Here is a 19,523-nt window from a genome sequence, read left to right on the forward strand (position 1 = left end):
CTAACAGGATTACAGCGCAATAATCTTGGTGTTTCATGCTTGAGTCTTTTGTATCTCCTCGGCTCTTGATGTTTTTGTGTTGGAAGTCAAGCAGCAGATATGGGCATGCGTTTGGATCTAAAAGCATTGCTTGTTTTTTTTGAAAGGAATAGTTCCAAAAGTGAATGTATTGTTGGATTTAGTTCATTAATTCATTTTCTTTTCGGCTTATTCCCTTTATTAATCCGGGGTCGCCACAGCGGAATGAACCGCCAACTTATCCAGTATGATTTTTATGTAGTGGATGCAGTTCCAGCTGCAACCCATCTCTGGGAAAAGGATTTAGTTTCTTCTACAAAAACATACAATTAGGAACATAGGCCCAATCTCAATTCTATTTTTGTAGCCCTACCTCTTCCCCTTGGCCCTTGAAACCGAGGGTTAAGGGGAAGGGCTTCAAAATTGGGAGAATTGGGACAGCACCTGCACACTACATCACATGTCATTGCACTTGCATACTTCATATGAGATCAGATGATCACGACTGCTGTAGTGATTCCAGTTGTGTTATTTATTGGTATTTGTCTTTAGGAAATCACTGAAGGCAATATATCATGTTATCATAACGCTCTAATGTGACAATAAGATCGTAACTGTACTGTGTATTTACACCGTGGCCATATTCATCAATGTAAACACACTAAAACAACACTAACATTATAGCAGACACTGTAAAAAGCTCATTCCCAGACACTAGACTTTTCTGACAGGGTTTTCGAGTGTCATCGTGTGTCAGATTGGTGTGGAACTGCTATACAGGAGTTATGATTATGGATTTTGGATCGCGAAGTTTAGCAGTTTTTATTTAGCGTTTATTTTAAAGCATTATGGTAAAACACAAACGCTGTTATGAATATATTAAAACGTGTTTGTTTGTTGTAAAAATTCGTAATAAAGACAAAAAAATACTAATTTGTGGATCTGCTTACTTCCGGGTTCAGCAATACTGCTGTTGTGACTGGTGCATTCTGGGAAATTTTCTCACCCCTTGGTTTTGAGTGTGGTCCTGAAAAATCTCAGTTCGAAGGGCTATTCAGCCCTTCCCCTTAGCCCTACGCCTTCAAGCTAAAGAGAATTGGGACACCATTCCCCCTTGGTATGCACACACAAAATGAGGGGTAAGGGGAAGGGCTAAGGGGTAGAATTGAGATTGGGCCTTAGAATGTCCATGTTTTTCCAAACAGTATGAATGTTTTTTCACTGAATAACAGATGAATTACAGTGCATTCCTGGTCATATTATAAGACTTGAGAAATAAGCAGTAACTTTTTATTGTATACAACCTTTAGCTACACCTCTCTTCTTGTTTTTGAAAAACGTCACAGTGGTTTGGACCAACATTATAGTAAGTTAATTATGACTAAAAATTTAGTTTAGACTGAACTAACCCCTTGAAAGGAAACTTACAACAGTGGAAATATACAGTTGAAATCAGAATTATTAAAAACAGAATTATTAATAATTCTGTTTCAACACATTTCTAATCATAATAGTTTTAATAACTCTAATAACTGATTTATTTTCCATGATGACAGTAAATAATATTTGACTAAATATTTTTCAAGACACTTCTATACAGCTTAAAGTTACATTTAAAGGCTTAAATAGGTTAATTAGGTTAATTAGGTAGGGAAGGGTAATAAGGCAAGGTGTTGTATAGCGATGGTTTGTTCTGTAGACTATCCCAAAAAATATAGCTTAAAGGAGCTAATAATTTTGTCCTTAAAAAAATAAAAACTGCTTTTATTCAAGCCGAAATAAAACAAATAAGACTTTCTCTAAAAGATAAAATATTATCAGACATACTGTGAAAATTGTCTTATTCTGTTGAACATCATTTGGGAAATATTTGCAAAAGGAAAAAAAAAATTTTTTTAAAGATTCTTGTACTTCTTGTATGTATATATTTCCAGTGGTTGGGCAATGTTTCTCATCAAAACTTAATTAACCTGAATGAAACTGCAAACTGTAAATGTACAAAAAGATTAAACTTTTGTATGTCATTGAACAATAATAAAACAGTACAATTAAATATCAGTAAAACTAAATAATACTAATAATATATGCAACAATGGTGGCATGGTGGCTCAGTGGTTAACACTCTCACCTCACATCAAGAAGGTCGCTGGTTCGAGTCCCAGCTGGGCTAGTTGGCATTTCTGTGTAGAGTTATCATGTTTTCCCTATATTGATGTGGGTTTCCTCCGGGTGCTCCGGTTTTCCCCACAGTCCAAACACATGCAGTATAAGCGCATTGGATTAACTAAATTGGTCATAGTGTATGAGAGTTAGTGATTTAGGCAACGCAGTGGCGCAGTAGGTAGTGCTGTCCCCCCACAGCAAGAGGGTCGCTGGTTCGAGTCTTAGCTGGGTCAGTTGGCATTTCTATGTGGAGTTTGCATGTTCTCCCTGCGTTCGCGTGGGTTTCCTCTGGGTGCTCTGGTTTCCCCCACAGTCCAATAACATGCGGTACAGGTGAATTGGGTAGGCTAAATTGTCTAGTAGTATAAGTGTAAATGAGTGTGTACTGTACATGTTTCCCAGAGATGGGTTGCATCTAGAAGGGCATCCGTTACGTAAAACTGGATAAGTTGGCGGTTCATTCCGTTGTGGCAACCCCGGATTAATAAAGGGACTAAGCCGAAAAGAAAATGAATGAAAGAATGAGTTAGTGGTTTATTCCGCTGTAGCTACCTCTGATAAATGAAGATACTGAGCCGAAGGAAAATGAACGAATGTAGTTTAGAGTGAACCCTTAAAATTAAAACTCAAAACAGTGGGGTGTTTATAAGGGCACTTAACATGTAATATAATATATTTGTGTGTGTGTGTGTGTGTGTGTGTGTGTGTGTGTGTTTTTGTATTTCCCAAATTATGTTTAACAAAGTATGTTCAGTAATATTTTTCCTTCTAGAGAAAGTCTTATTTCTTTTGCTTCGGCTTGAATAAAAGCAATTTTTCAACATTTAAAAAAAATATTTATATATTTTAAGGTCAATATTATTAGCCCCATTAAGCTATATTTTTTATGATAGTTATTATTGATTATACACCACTAATGGATTGCTTATCTATAAGCCGCTGTAATTTTTTAATGATCTTCATAATATTATATTTAATGAATGTTAACTGGTTTTGAAGACTTTTTCAAGATTAGATGTGTTTTGGTAGGGAAACAATTATAAAATGCAATCGGTATGACAGAAATAACACCCAAAAACACTCAAAAAATGAGTTTTGCTACTTGTTCAAACTAAAATGAGTTTAATTAATACAATTATTAAGGTGTTTTTAGACAACTTATGGTTTATGTTAAATCCAGTTAACAACAACAAGTTAACTTAATTTGTGTTGGGACATCCCAGCATTCGTTTTACAGTCAATAATGTTTGCCGTTGGTTTAAAAAACTTATTTAAAATGAGCTGAAACAACACCATTTTCGAGTTATTTTTTGGGATATATTAATTGTATCATGTTCAATCTACTTAAATTGGTAAACAATAATAAGCTAACTTAATTCCTTCATGTTGTCCAAACACTAATTAAAGCTTTTCCTCACTTTAGCAATATCAATATTATATTTAATGGAATTTACCTGGTCTTGAAGACTTTTTGAAGATGTGAAGTGTATTGGTAGGAAAACCTGTTAGGAATAAAATTATAAAATGCATTTGGTATGACAGAAATAACAACCAAAAAACGCTCAAACAATGAGTTTTGCTACTTGTTCAAACTAAAATGACTTGAATTAAAACAAATCTTGAAGTTTTTTTTCTGACAACTTTGCTTTTTGTTTAAAATACTTATTAAAAATGAGTTGAAACAACACAATTCTTGAATTTTTTTTTGGGTAAAACTTAATTGTTTTAGGTTCAATCTACTTAAATTTGTAAACACTAATAAGCTAACTTAATTCCTTCATGTTGTCCAAATACTACCCAAAGCATTTCCTCAATTTAGCAGTTAAACTTTCTTGTTGAGTTTGACGTTGTCAGCTAAAGCTGGCCTCTGGTAAACCTCAGACATAATAACACAGCCTCCTGCCCATTATACACCAATAATGGATTGCTTACTATCTATAAACCACTGTAATTTTCTATGATCTTCATAATATTATATTTAATAAAAATTAACTGGTTTTGAAGACTTTTTGAAGATTAGATGTGTTTTTGGTAGGGAAACAGTTATAAAATGCAATCGGTATGACACAAATAACATCCAAAAACACTCAAACAATGATTTTTGCTACTTGTTCAAACTAAAATGGGTTGAATTAACACAATGATTTAGTTTTTTTAGACAACTTATACAGGTTTATGTTAAATCCACTTAAATCTGTAGAAACAATTAAGTTAACTTAATTTGTGTGGGACATCCCAGCATTCGTTTTACAGTCAATAATGTCTGCTGTTTGTTTAAAATACTTATTTAAAATGAGCTGAAACATCACAATTTTTGAGGTTTTTTGGGATAACTTAATTGTTTCATGTTCAATCTACTTAAATTTGTAAACACTAATAAGCTAACTTAATTCCTTCATGTTGTCCAAACACTAATTAAAGCTTTTCCCCGCTTTAGCAGTTATACATTGTCATTGTAGCTGACGTTGTCAGCTACAGCTGGCCTCTGGTAAACCTCAGACATAATAACACAGCCTCCTGCCCATTATACACCAATAATGGATTGCTTACTATCTATAGACTGCTGTAATTTTCTATAATCTTCTTAATATTATATTTAAAGTAATTTATCTGGTCTTGAAGACTTTTTGAAGACGTGAAGTGTATTGGTAGGGAAATCTGTTAGGAAACAATTATAAAATGCATTTGGTATGACAGAAATAACGCCCAAAAAAACACTCAAACAATGAGTTTTGATACTTACTAAAAGGAGTTGAATTTACACAATTCTTGAGTTTTTTTTTTGACAATTTTGCTGTTTGTTAAAAATACTTATTTAAAATGAGCTGAAACAACACAATTCTTGAGATTTTTTATTTTTAGGAAAACGTAATTGTTTTAGGTTCAGTGTACTTAAGTTTAGATTACTTAAGAAATCTACTTTCTACTTAAGTAAAAACTAATAAGCTAACTTAATTCCTTTATGTTGTCCAAATACTAACCAAAGCTTTTCCTCACTTTAGCAGTTAAACTTTCTTGTTGTGACATTTTCAGCCAAAGCTGGCCTCTGGTAAACCTCAGACATAATAACACAGCCTCTTGCCTATTATACACCAATAATGATTGCTTACTATCTATAGACCGCTGTAATTTTCTATGATCTTCATAATATCAGCCTTTAAATGAGCTTTTTATGACTCCGTTCTGCTGCTTTCCATAGTTTTAACGCTGTTTACTTTCCGGCTAACTTTTGTTTGTTTATATTGTGTTTTGCTCAGATTTATTCCTGATTTATGATGTTGTTGTAATTAGAGCGTAGATTGCACTGGTGGTTTATGGAAGGAATCACTTTATGTCCTATTATAAATCAGACACATTTATGAAGCGCTCTCAATTAACTACAGACCTCTGTATTAGAGAAAAGCATGTTTTGATGTGCCTTAGCCTCAATCGGAGCTCATCTCGACAAACAAAAGCTAGCCGATAGACTGGCACTTAAATTGCGGAAACATTTTTAAGCAAATGAAATGAAGAAAAGGCTGTTTCGATAGACACTGACATTGCTGCTTTTCTTTCTTTCTGCACAGAAAAAAAGCCTGAAGCACTAGTGATCAATGTGCTTTTGGTATTCAAACACAAAGCAGTTATGCCGCAATCAATATTGTAAAGCATATGTGCTGCCATCTAAATCACTAGCATGAGATTTATGTGCATTTAAAGGGCCACGCTCTTTCTTGGAGTGTTTATCAGTTTTGACTTCTACAAGTAAGCGGCAAAGAAGCTACTTATGGGGTCTTGCACTCTTTGCATACATGAATATTTATGTGGATGCAAAATGACTATGGTAAAGACATTCACAGAACTGTTGAGTAATGTGAAATCAGACCACCACAAAAACACTTGATTTAAATGACATTCTGAAACATCTCCTGAACTGGGTTTTAAATTAGCTACTTATGAGATAATGTTGTTGTTGTTTTTTTGACCATTTATTTTAGTGGGGAAAAAAGTGAGTGTTTACAAAGGTGTCATAAAAGTTAATAATAACAATAACAGTAATAATAATAATAATAATAATAATAATAATAATGTCACTTTATTTAGATGGTCCATTTGTTGAATTTAAGTTACATTGCATCTACATGCCAACTAACTTATTGATTTAGGGTTAGTGTAAGTTGACAAGAACTTGCAAAGTCGGTTAAATATCTGTTGAAGTATCAGTATCAGCAGATATTAAGCAGACAGTCTACTAATACTCAAATGGACCAGCAAAATAAAATGTTACAAATAATAATAATAATAATAATAATAATAATAATATATATATATATATATATATATATATATATATATATATATATATATATATATATATATATATATATATATATATATATATATATATATTTATTTATTTATTTATTTATTTATATATTTATTTATTTATTTATTTTTTACATCCCTAATTGGCAGATTACTTTGCCCGTTTTAAAGAAAAACTCAACTTAATAATACCTTTTTTGCTATTACACCTGGTCATTATACCTGACCTTTTTTGCTATTTCCAAACAGAAATGTGTATAAAATCTGAAGATTTATGCACAATGATTCTGAAAGGGTAGGAGCAAAAAAAACTTGCAGAAAAAAAAAAAGAAATCACTTAATCTTTATTTAGGTTTACAATCTAAATCCAATTAGAACCACTTGTTTGGTAAAAAAAATCAATCTATCCATCTGTCTATCCATCTGTCTGTTTATCTATCCATCCATCGATCCATCGATCCATCGATCCATCTATCTATCTATCTATCTATCTATCTATCTATCTATCTATCTATCTATCTATCTATCTATCTATCTATCTATCTATCCATCCATCCATCCATCCATCCATCCATCCATCCATCCATCCATCCATCCATCCATCCATCCATCCATCCATCCATCCATCTATCTATCTATCTATCTATCTATCTATCTATCTATCTATCTATCTATCTATCTATCTATCTATCTATCTATCCGTCCGTCCATCCGTCCGTATATAACAGTACATTCACTGAAAGATTGAAAATGTTAGTTTACAATATGTATTACGTTATTATTATTACGTTATCTAAATATTTACATATTATTTAATAATAATACTGAAATCAATACAAAAACTGCATAAATACTGTATATTTTTACACACATTTGCATAAGTAAAAAATTAAATTGAATGATGGGATCAAAAATCAGTAGAATCTGCTAATTTTTACAAGCACAGATTCTGGGCCTATCACACATTTTCCATACAAAGGCATGGTGTATGTATATATATATATATATATATATATATATATATATATATATATATATATATATATATATATATATATATATATATATATATATATATATATGTGTGTGTGTGTGTGTGTGTGTCATATTTGTACATACATTGCATCATATTTCAAAATATTGCAAAAATGGCCATTTACTGTACAAATATTCAGCTTTCAATCTTCAAACTTCAACTCTGAAAACTGGACACAGTTTCAATTTACTAGAACTTCTAAGCTTTGACACAATCTACACTGTAAAAGCACTAGAGAAATAAAGATAAATTGATTTGAATATATATAGATTTCCGTATATAAACACAATCTGAATGCACCTTTAGGAATCATCATAGATCACTAACCAAAGTTACCAAAGATAAAAGCAAATTAAATCAAGATTGAAAAAATAATTATTGATCACTGAAAACGTCATTTCAGTGTTCAGTTCGTTTCACAAAGACTGAATGTGAAAATGACTTGCATAACAGGACATCATTTCAAAGCTGACAGTTAATTAACACCAGTTCAGACTCATTCAACCAATGCAAAAAAACTAGCAGGTTTAAAAAGCTGCTTCCTGTGTTGTCGTTCCCTTGTCTTGTTGCGTGCACAAGTGATGATTTCTCTGATCTCTGAAAACTTTCATTTAAGCAAGCAAGCAGCTCCACCCTTTAGTACTGTACTGATGTGCTTCATACCAGACAAGTGGTTCAGTGCGGTACAGTACAGTGTGCTATTTTAACACTTCAGACAGTGGAAATAAATGAACCATACTGTACTCTACCAAACCATAACCACTCAGTGGAAATGAGCCATCAGTGGAACGAAGATTCTCCATCAATGATTTTTGTTTTTCAATTCTTTCTTCTGTTGAACAAGATTGAATGCTTTGAAGAATGCTGAAAGCCTGTAACCACTGACCTCCATAGTAGGAAAACCAAATACAGGCTACAGGTTTTCAGATATCTCCAAACTACTTTCTTTTGCATTCAACATGAAGAAAGGAACTTGTAAAGATTTAAACCCACATGAGGGAGAGTAAACAGCGAGTTAATTATCATTTTTGGGTGAACTTTCCCTTCAACTACCACCGAATCACATTCATTTAACCACCATAAAAACAAAATACCCAAACACCAAATCTTAAAACATCCTCCAAACTAGATTTATAAGACTAAACGGCTCCTGTCATTTGGCGCAAATCAACGACTGGAGCTGGTGAAAAGAAGAGAGAAACACACACAGCTCCGAATCAGAGATCTGCGTCTCCTCATTCCCCGTGTGACGGAGACGTACCTTCCAGCACACTTCTCTGCTCCTCCATTAATCCCCCTCTGTCGGATCCCGGCCAGGTAATTACTGTTTAAAAATATTTCAGCCCATTCTTTCGCCTGCAGAGGGAAAACGGGAACAAAGACAACACAGTTATAAACAACGACAAAGGCCTGCTTTAAATTCACTCGTCTTTCTTCCTCCGGAATTGGTGGCTTTGTTTGCACAATGTACAAGGTGTGTGAAACAGAAATCTTTAGCTATTTCATATTTAAATGTGGCAGTCACGCTCTAGTTTTCTGCAGACAGAAGTTAGGTCTGTTTCATTGTGATGAGGCAAACGCACACGTGCTGCCTTCCAAACAGCCCCTGCTCTATTAATGTGTCTGAACAAAGCCCGAAAAAGCTCACATATCCCTTTTTGACTCCAAATACGTGTCTGTAACCCCAAAGAGATATGCAGTTCGCTGTCCTGTTACTTCTATTAAAGCATCTCATGTTAGACACACCGTATACTAATATGTCGTGAAAGTTGCCTTGTTCATTTTGTGTTTACATGTGAAACATTGAATGTTTTGACAAGAAACCATCATCAAGATCATACCAGGAGAAAAGTTTGACAGCATAATATCATATCATAAAACATAAGCCAGATATCATATGCCACGTTTCATAAATCTTTTGGAAAAAATAACATACAAAAACATACCATATGTCCTACATTCTGCACAGCCCTTTTACAAATACTGGAACTACTGAATAATGATGAGTCCAGTACTACAAAAAAATGCCAATTTACACATACACTCACACAAATAAATAAAATGTTTAATATTAATATGATTAAATAAATAAGTTTAGATATTTATATATTTTAAATACAATTATAAAATATATACATAAAAAATATACTAAATTAAAAAATTCAGTTATAAAACACAGGTTAATTCTGAAAACATACCCCTATATACATTTCTGGAGAGCGGCAAATATGTCCCAGGAGCTACGTTTTTTTGCAGTTTTTGTTTTTGTGAATTCACTAAAAGCTGCTGTGTTTGCTTCTTGAGATCTGAAATTTCTCTCGCGAATCTGCTATCTGGCTGACCAATCGATGTGCTCCCCAAAACCCAACCTATAGTGTTTTCAAAAGCAACGATTGACCCGCTCACCTTCTTACCTAACCCAACTGAAAAGCACTCGCCTGATTTTTACTGCGTTTTCAGATTATACCACATTAGGGACTTAGCACCGGTGATTAGTAGGCCCTATTGGAATTGATATGTTTCTTCTTATGATTATTATTCCATTCCGAAATTAATTGCATTTTTGAGGGTCTAAACATGCTAGAAAAGTCACAAAAGCTTGCACACACACGCAAAGTGCTGAAAATTAACCTTACCATACGTTTTTTGCAGTTTTTGTTTTTTGCAAATCCACCTAAGACCGCTGTGTACACTTTTTGAGATCTGAAATATCTCTAGCGACTGCCGTTTGCACCTGCTGTTCTCTAGTAAATCCACTAGAGGCTGCTGTCGACTGACTGACTGACCAATCAACGTGCTTCCCTAAACCCAAGCAATAGTGTTTTCAAAATCACTGATTGACCTGCCCACCTCCTTCCCTAAGCCCAACCAATAGATTTAAAAAGAGCTAAACGGCTGAAACAAACAATGCATGCCTGTTTTCTGGCAAAACATTAAAGCTTGTGAGGCCGCCATAGACACACCCTTTGACAAAAACTCCAGATCTTCACAGTTTAAGGCCTTGGCCAAGTTGCCAAGGCCTTTAGATGACAATACCACATATTGGTGTTGATCTGATTATACCCTAGGAGGAGTTTGTTAAAAAGCAATGCCTGAAAATAGCAAAAAACTTCAAGTAAAAGAAGTTAAAAATATCCGACTTGCTGCTGAATGTTGAATTTCTGAATGATTGCTGAATGTTGAAATGTGTGCAAGAAACTGCTTATAGGTGGCGCTGCCGAACCATTTTACCACACCCACTTCTTAAACACATATTAAATGTGAATTTTCTCCACTTTGGGTGTGTGAGCAAACTTTTGTGAGTTTTCGAGCATGTTTACACCCTCAAAGTTAGTAATAAGAAGAAACAGAGCAATTACAAAAGGGCCTACGCACCACCAGTGCTCGGTCCCTAATGTGGTAAAATCTGAAAACATGGTAAAAATCATTCAAGGGCTTTTCTTTTCCCACATGCTCACCCTGTTATTAACTTTTTTATTTTTTGGCTTGTGTTTTTGTCTTACCTGCTTTCTGGAACATTTCTTCGCCAGACTCGAACCCCATCGTCATGGTCAACTCCTCCCTCAATCTCTCAACTCCACGTCTCAATTCCACCAACGTTCATGGCAAGGTAGCTTGGACTCACACGGAGGTAAGCGGTCAGCTATTAGCACAAAAAGAAATGGTATCATACCACCCCGTATCTTTGGTTTTAAAGACGAAATGCAGCCATATGTACTTCAGGCTACATAATTCAAAATCTTCAGAAATGTATATACGGCCACGTATATACACATGAGCCTATGTTGCAATTATATATACAATTAGAGCCTTAAATTTAATCAACTCAACAGGTGAAAAACAGAAGCTCTTTGCAGTTGGTTTGTGGACAGTCATGGCTATGATAATGGAGCTCAGAGAGGATCAGCAGTGGCATTGTGTCTAAGAACATATTGAAATGTTTTAAAATCCAGGGGCTACGATGCAAACTAGAATTTATTTATTGGAGTTTATCTACTTCTCTTTAAGTCCTTTTTAAATGTAATGTATTATCTTTTTTAAGCTTTCATTATTATTCACATTTATTCGTTTATTCATTTTATTGTCGGCTTAGTCCTTTTATTAATCCGGGATCACCACAGCGGGAAGAACCGCCAACTTATCCAGCACATGCTTTTACACAGCGGATGCCCTTCCAGCTGCAACCCATCTCTGGGAAACATCCATACAAACTCATACTCTATGGACAATTTAGCCTACCCAATTCACCTGTACCGCATGTCTTTGGACTGTGGGGGAAACCGGAGCACCCGGAGGAAACCTGCAAACCTGCAAAAGGGAGAACATGCAAACTCCACACAAAAACGCCAACTAACCCAGCCAAGGCTTAAACCAGCGACCTTCTTGCTGTGAGGCGACAGCACTACCCACTGCGCCACTGCATCGCCCTATTATTTATATATATAATTTTAATTTATCTATTATTTTTTATCTATTTGTTGATTTTTTTGTGAATGTAAACATTCTAAGTAAATGTTATTTGTATGCTATGTTTATAAAAACCTTAAAAACGCAGTTAAAAAAAGAAACTTTACCAAAGACTCTATATAAAATAATAATAAAAACAAACAAACATAAAAATACATTGTGGAGTTTAGATTGTAACCCTTGCCACATACAGTTTTCGCCCTTCACACTCTTCTGCAATACTTTTTTCTGTTTTCTCTGAACTTTAAATGCAGACACACACACACACACAAAAGGTCTTCTGTTAAAGCAGCGATGAGGATAAATGTAGGTGACATGGAATAATGAAGCCTCGGTCAAACGCCGTGTAGTTTAAGAACGTCCTCAAATCTGATTAGCGTAATGAAGGCCTTATGACCTGTTGAGCCACAACATAACATGATCATTTGATATCACACATTACAGTTCAGCACGACTCACCATTTCAGACTACCAAAAGTACACTTTAGATACAGTAATTGTGTTAATTCCTTCTTCATTAATGCGATATTAACATATTTTCCCACATGATGACATTTTGCGGGTTTACTGGTGATACATCAACTCTTTGTATTCCTCTAAAATGCTCACAGCAAGCGTGGCATTAATTTAATGCTAATTAATTTCATTTGTAATTAATTGAATGTGATCATAGCAGTGCTTCTGCTGGCAAGTCTTTTCTTCAGCTTGTCTTAAAGGTTCGATCGTGTGCTTTTCATGTCGCTCAAAACACCCACTCACACCGTAAACGCTCAAGACCTGCCAACGTTCATGCAAATTATCCATAATCAGTTGAATCATATCAAGCCATTGTTATTTATTCATTAAACGCTCTCCGCTGAGCTGAAGTTAACTTTAAAGTTTGCCGGTGATCTGCAGCGGAGGCGTCAGAGCCATGGATGCGCTGACCTTCATTTTCTCATCACTGATTTATTGACGATTTTTTAAACAAGTAAATTGGCAGATTCTAATACTGATTTTTTTATTAAAGGAAAAATGTAAAATATGAGTACATTAACATTGTATTCCTTAATATATACGGCGGATAACCGTAAATTGACTTTCCCAGAATTCCCTGCATGGCACATCACTTTTTATGTATTTTGTTGACATTATTATGGATCTTTTTAGTAGTTTCCCCATCAGTTATGCACATTAGAGATTTATTTTACATCTAATGTTGATAAACAATGTTTATTTCATGACTTTAATTTTATGCGTGTTACCATACTGGTGTTTAGTAGCTGTGTGAATGACACTGAGCACCTTCTATATGCTGATCCTCTTTTCTGCTTGTGGGAAAAGTTGATTGTGATGAGCATTGGCTCATTATGTAACTTCCTCATCACCACCTTCATGTGGGTGTACTTTACCGTTAAGAACACGGTACAAACCGTAAAAGTAATTTCTCATTTTACAGTAAACTACAGTATTTTATTAATTTATAGAGGTAATATGTCTGTATTTTGAATGACCAACATCTACACATCTTTAGTTACACAGTTAGACTTTTACGGTTTGTACCGTGTTTTTAACGGTAATGTACTGGCAACCACAGCTGCCGTTTTTTTACCGTAAATTTTACGGATTTATTTTTTACAGTGTATATGAAGAGTTCAGATGCAAAACCCTCTAAAATCCATCAGACCTTTTTTTTTTTTTTTGTAAATGAGCATTTTCTATCAGGCTCCTCTGATTAGGTTCAGAAGTTACATTTTATATGTAATGAAAATATTATTAACTAATAAATAAAATACCTGTTTTCTTTTTAAAAATGTCACTTTAGACAATTCTTTGGTTTTTAACAAGGTAATTAACTTTTTTTTTGCGTCAAAACTAGCTAAATCCACGTCTGCTTTTTATGCAAAAACCTCTAAATCCACATATCGGGACAAGACAGTGTAATTAGCTGAAAAATCACTAAAATGCACTTAGAAATTATTTTAACAAACATAAAACACCTTAAATTAAAAATACAAGCATCTGTCAAGTAAGTGGCGGTTCATTCCGCTGTGGGAATCCCTGATAAACCAGGGACAAAGCAGAAGGAAAACGATCTGAATCTGTCAATTCAGTGCATTAATCAATAACATTAAAACTTTGTTGTCATTAATTAAATCTGAACAATCTGTTGTCATTTCTGATATTTGGGATTTAGATGTAATGTAAGTAGAACAATGTAAACATTGAAAACATTGTAAGCTAAGCTTGGTAGATTCAAATTATGCAGTGTAAAAACATTGTGAAACAGTAATATCTGTGCATTGTCCATAAATATTAAAAGCTTATCAGACATATAGGTATTATGAAGTAACATAAATAATGTATAGTTTTTACATTATATATATCTTCTAAAAATAGCTTAAATTAGCTAATAAAACACAAGGTAGGCCTACTATGCAAACAGGGGATGCCTCTCAGACAATTATAGAAGCTGTCAATTATTCTCACCATACTTAATATCAGACCACGCTGTGCCACTGATACGATCCAAGACCAGTGACGAGATGATCCCAAGGTTTCCATATCCTGGACCAGGCTGTATCCTGATCAGCTTCTATGGTGGTCATGGAGGAGTGAAGAGCATGAGACTGATTCCTGTGATGCTCCAGGGACAGACGAGTCTTTGCTGAGGCCTAGCTTCCAGCCTCCAGTGCTTAGACTGCAGCTCTGCACACGAAGTTTGGCCAGTGGAGTAATGGTCGTACCATCTGAGCCTGGTTATCTCAAGTTTTTTTTTTTTCTTCACTTTTGCCAATTGAAGGTTATACAAATAGAGGTAAATTAAATATAACTTAAGGTCTGGGTCGACATCTTAACTCTGTCTTCCGTGAAATGAAGTTGCCGTTGTTTAATGTATAGTAAATCGGACTCTTTCAAAGTAGCGTCGCTGCACAGAAAAAAGTTATGAATCCATGTTATACTTCCGACTGTACAGTGTGTTTTCTTTTTCTTATAATGCAGATGGCAACCTCCATCTTTTAAAATCGGAAGCGCAATAAAACGGTCTCCTCATAAAGCCGGCGTATCAGCGTGCTGCTACTGTACATTGAAAATATATAATTCCATTTGCTTTTCCTGTCAAAGGCAAGTGGCGTTCAGAGGCTTTTGTTAACAAACTGTTATTTCTGATTGCGCTGGTGCTGGGATTTATCCGTGCATACCGCTTTTGGTGTGAACAGCATTTTAATCTAAAAATGTGAGCAAAATCACCTGTTTTGTCGTCACTTTAAACATTACGCTAGAGAATCATACAATACTAGCTCTAAAGTGACGTTGGTGAATTAGTAACAGTTTCTGTTGTTTTGACGTCAGCTGCAGATGTGAATGAATGGCGGAAGTAGTTCCTTATACGAAAGAATTTTGAGACTCTCCGTTTTTGATTTTCTTTTTTATATAAACGATTATGACGTCGAGCTGTTGTATAAACGCAATATCACACTCATAATGCGATATGGCTGTATATTGTCACTGGTGGGACACTAAGGCATTTGGCATGCTGCCACGAGCCAACGCATGCCTCCCACCAGTGGCGATATACAGCTATATCCCACTGCTACTCTTGAGATATTACTTATTTATCATGCACTTTTTTGATTAACAACTTCGCAGACTATTTGCAATGACAGTAATCCAGTGGTTCACTTCTTACAGTTTTATGACAGTACAAGACCGTGTTGTCAGTTTACAGTGTCTCTCGCCTCTGTTAATGCTCCTTTTACACACTCTGTATGCTAAAATAACTTAAATCTTCTGAATTACAGGAAAAAGCCAGCTGCTGATTACGCCCGTGGCCGGTGGCTATGTGCATATGTGTTTTTTGGGTCTGGTGTCTTGTTGCTGAGTGATAGTTGGGCTCATTGAGCGCGGCTGGCTGGTGTCAGCGACCCTGATGGTTAATGCTCAGCAGCTCAGGTGTGCTGATGCTGACAGGTAGTGTTCACACCGCTGCGCCGCTCAGGGGAAATCAAGCCCGCGCTCCAAATGAGTCTGTTTACTCCACCAGGGAAAACAAACAGGCCGCGTGCTCATCAGCATCACAGTTATAGGACGTACAAACAGGCCCTACTTTTACAACTACAGCAGCGTCGTTTAATGCATACTAATCATGCACCGCTTCACCGCCAACTTCTGACGAGTCTGTAGAAATAGCAGATAAAAAGACAAACAAATGCAGACTGGCTGCTTGATGCTACGCACAAATTCATCATGCATTCAGGATTGTTTATAATAGATGCTTATTTTAATACGGTTATTGATATTGTGGAAGCGGGACATATGTTAGATGATGTTTTTTCTTAATGTGAAGTTGAGTAAAATATCTGTATAGTTGTAGAAGTAAAATCATAACAATTATAATTATTATATCGTCTAAACTACTGAACATGACCCATTCTAGTTTCCGGTCATTTTTGAAAAACCTTTTTTTGATCCACTTTAAATCTTGATAAATGAAAATGATCATAATTATATATTAGCATTATTAAAAATATCAACATTATCGTAAATTATAAAATTTAAACATAAATTATTGTTCAATATTTCAGTTAATATACAATAAATATTTGCAATATATCATTTAAAATATATAACAATCTTAATAAAATTTATTATTATTATTATTATTATTATTATTATTATATTAATAAATATAAAAAATGTAGCTGTACATATGTAAATAAATATACAATACATAGGAAAATAAATAATGTAAACTGTATAATAATAGCAATTATTATTATTGTATAATATTAATACATATAGACTTCTGCTTTAAATAAATGTATAATACAGAAGTGTTACAATAATATTAATATTCATTCATTAATTTTTTTTTGGCTTAGTCATCTATCTATCTGTCTGTCTGTCTGTCTGTCTGTCTGTCTGTCTGTCTGTCTGTCCGTCTGTCCGTTTGTCCGTCCGTCCATCCGTCCGTCCGTCTATCCATCCATCCATCAGGGTGTAGTGGATTTAAGAAAAGTGTGTGTGTGTGTGTGTGTGTGTGGGGTGGGGGGGTTGTCTGTCTCTAAACGTGAGCGAGACGTACCCCCTCGTATTATTATTATTATAATATTAATAAATGTATATGTTTGCTGTAAATAAATGTATAATAAGTATTATAATAATATTACTATTTTTAAAATAAAAAACTATTATCTATTTATCAATTTATCTGTCTGTCCGTCCGTCCGTCCATCTATCTTATTTTTCTTTAAAATATATCATTATTATTTCTTTTTGTTAACATTCTAAAAATAATATTAATATTATTTATGTTGACATTCTGAAAAGCATTTATAATAATAATAATAATAATAATTTTATTATTATTATTATATTAATAAATATATATGTTTGCTGTAAATAAATGTATAATAAGTATTATAATAATATTAATATAAAAAAAATCTATTTATCTATCTATCTGTCTGTCCGTCCGTCCGTCCGTCCATCTATCTATCTTATTTTTATTTAAAATATATCATTATTATTTTTTTTGTTAACATTCTAAAAATAATATTCAAATTATTTATGTTGACATTCTGAAAAGCATTTATAATAATAATAATTATTATTATATTTATCAGAATGTCAAAAAATTTGTATTATTTTTGTGAATGTCAACAACAACAACAAAATAATATACAGTATTATATTAGTATATAGAGACATCTCAGAGATGCCCAAACTAGGGTCTGCGGGCCAAAATTGGCCTATGGTAACCTTTAATTTGGCCCACCATCCCATCTGATAAATATTTTTATAATACTTACTGTATGTATTATACATTTATTTACAGCAAACATCTGTATTAATAATAATAATAATAATAATAATAATAATAATAATAATAATAATAATAATAATAACAATAATAATAATATAGTATTATGCATTATTAATACTATTGGTGCTGTTGACATATTCTAAAAATAAAAATACCATTATAGCATCTAATACTATATTCTGAACATGTACACTGCATTATTGTTATATGTATACTGCTCTTATTGTTCCAAAAATAAAAAGTAGAACAAAATGCTTATATTTATACTGACATTTGCGTTTGCATAGTTAAAATTTATTGAAAATACTCTTTAAAAAAAAGCAATCAATGATTACATACTTTAACTAATATATTGTTTTGTAATCTATTTCTACAACTGTTATAATAAATATTATAATAAATAACTATAAGTATTAATGCACTTTATATATTTCAAGCAGCAGAACTATCTGAACGCGACCAGTTTACACGGATCAGGCTCACTCTGCAAATCTCAGAGGTTTAACACTTAAGCAAAACACAAAACACCGTCCACCAGATCTCTCACAACACACACATATTAATAAGCTCATAATTATATTACACTTCCTGAAATCGACTCCCTCAAGCTGTTAGTTAAAGCCAAACACATTTAAAGCCAAATTAGAATGGAAAGAAGACTAAATGTAACTAACTATTCCCCCAAAGATTAAACTATTCCCTATAATCAAGCACAAAAGTGGAATTAATATTTCATAAAACATTACACACACTCTACCTACAATGCTGAGTTAATTCAATTTTGGGTTAATAGACAAACACAAACATACTGTAGAACTGAAGTTTTCAATTAGATTTTTAAGTGAACAACTGGAATTGTGTTTTATATGTTGGTTTATGCTTTAAAAATGTATTAATATTATTAATATTGTTGACATATTCTGAAAAAATAAACAGCACAGTGGCATTTAATACTATTTGTTTATTATAATATTTTAATATTTATGTTTTTATTGTTGCAATCAGTGGAAAAAAACAAAATACATACATTCACCTGTAATTCTGGGTTGTTTTAATACAATTTTGGGCCAGTAGACAAACTAAAATGTCAGACTAAAGTTTTTAATTAAAGTAAAAAGCTGGAATATGTTTTATATATATTTATGTTTTATATATTTAATTATGTTAATAATAATAATCTATTATTATTATTAGTAGTATTATTATTGCTGACATATTTTAAAAATAAATACCATAATAATATCTAATACTGTTTATTTATTATTATATTTTAATATTTATGTTTTTATTGTTGAAATCAATAGAAAAATAAAAATGAATATAGAAAAAAATACACAAACTCAAACTACACTCCTGGGTTGTTTCAATACAATTTTGTAGCACTTGCGTTTTAAATTTAAGTAAACAACTGGAATTGGGTTTTATAATTTTATTTATGTTTTTTTTAAATATATATTATTAAGATTAGTGTTATTAATAATATTGCTGGCATATTCTGAAAAAATAAATACAATAATGGCATCTAATGCTATTTATTATTATGTTTCAATATTTATATTTTTATTGATGCAATTAGTGAAAAAAAGAACAAAATACAAACACTCATCCTACAATTCTGGGTTGTTTTAATACAATTTTGGGTCAAATATAGACAAACTATAAATATATGCATTTTAAAATTGACTTAAATTATTTTTTCAAGTAAACAATTGGAATTGGGTTTTATCA

General features: G+C 33.2%; 1 long non-coding RNA gene across 3 annotated transcripts in view; it reads right to left on the reverse strand.

Moving 5' to 3' along the window:
* LOC141378333 (uncharacterized) overlaps positions 1–19,523 on the reverse strand; it is a 41,857-nt gene that overhangs the window by 5,630 nt on the left and 16,704 nt on the right. Inside the window, exons 3-6 of one of the 3 annotated variants that reach the window (XR_012392562.1) lie at positions 14,459–14,677; positions 11,026–11,165; positions 8,784–8,878; positions 3,636–3,683 (exon numbers count right to left, since the gene is read on the reverse strand). This is a non-coding gene — a long non-coding RNA (uncharacterized lncRNA). Of the gene's footprint in view, positions 1–3,635; positions 3,684–8,783; positions 8,879–11,025; positions 11,166–14,458; positions 15,710–19,523 lie in introns of those variants that run through there. The other 2 variants (XR_012392560.1, XR_012392561.1) reach the window with 2 other exon arrangements.

Source organism: Danio rerio, chromosome 16 (assembly GCF_049306965.1).
Source record: "Danio rerio strain Tuebingen ecotype United States chromosome 16, GRCz12tu, whole genome shotgun sequence".
NCBI lineage: Eukaryota > Metazoa > Chordata > Actinopteri > Cypriniformes > Danionidae > Danio > Danio rerio.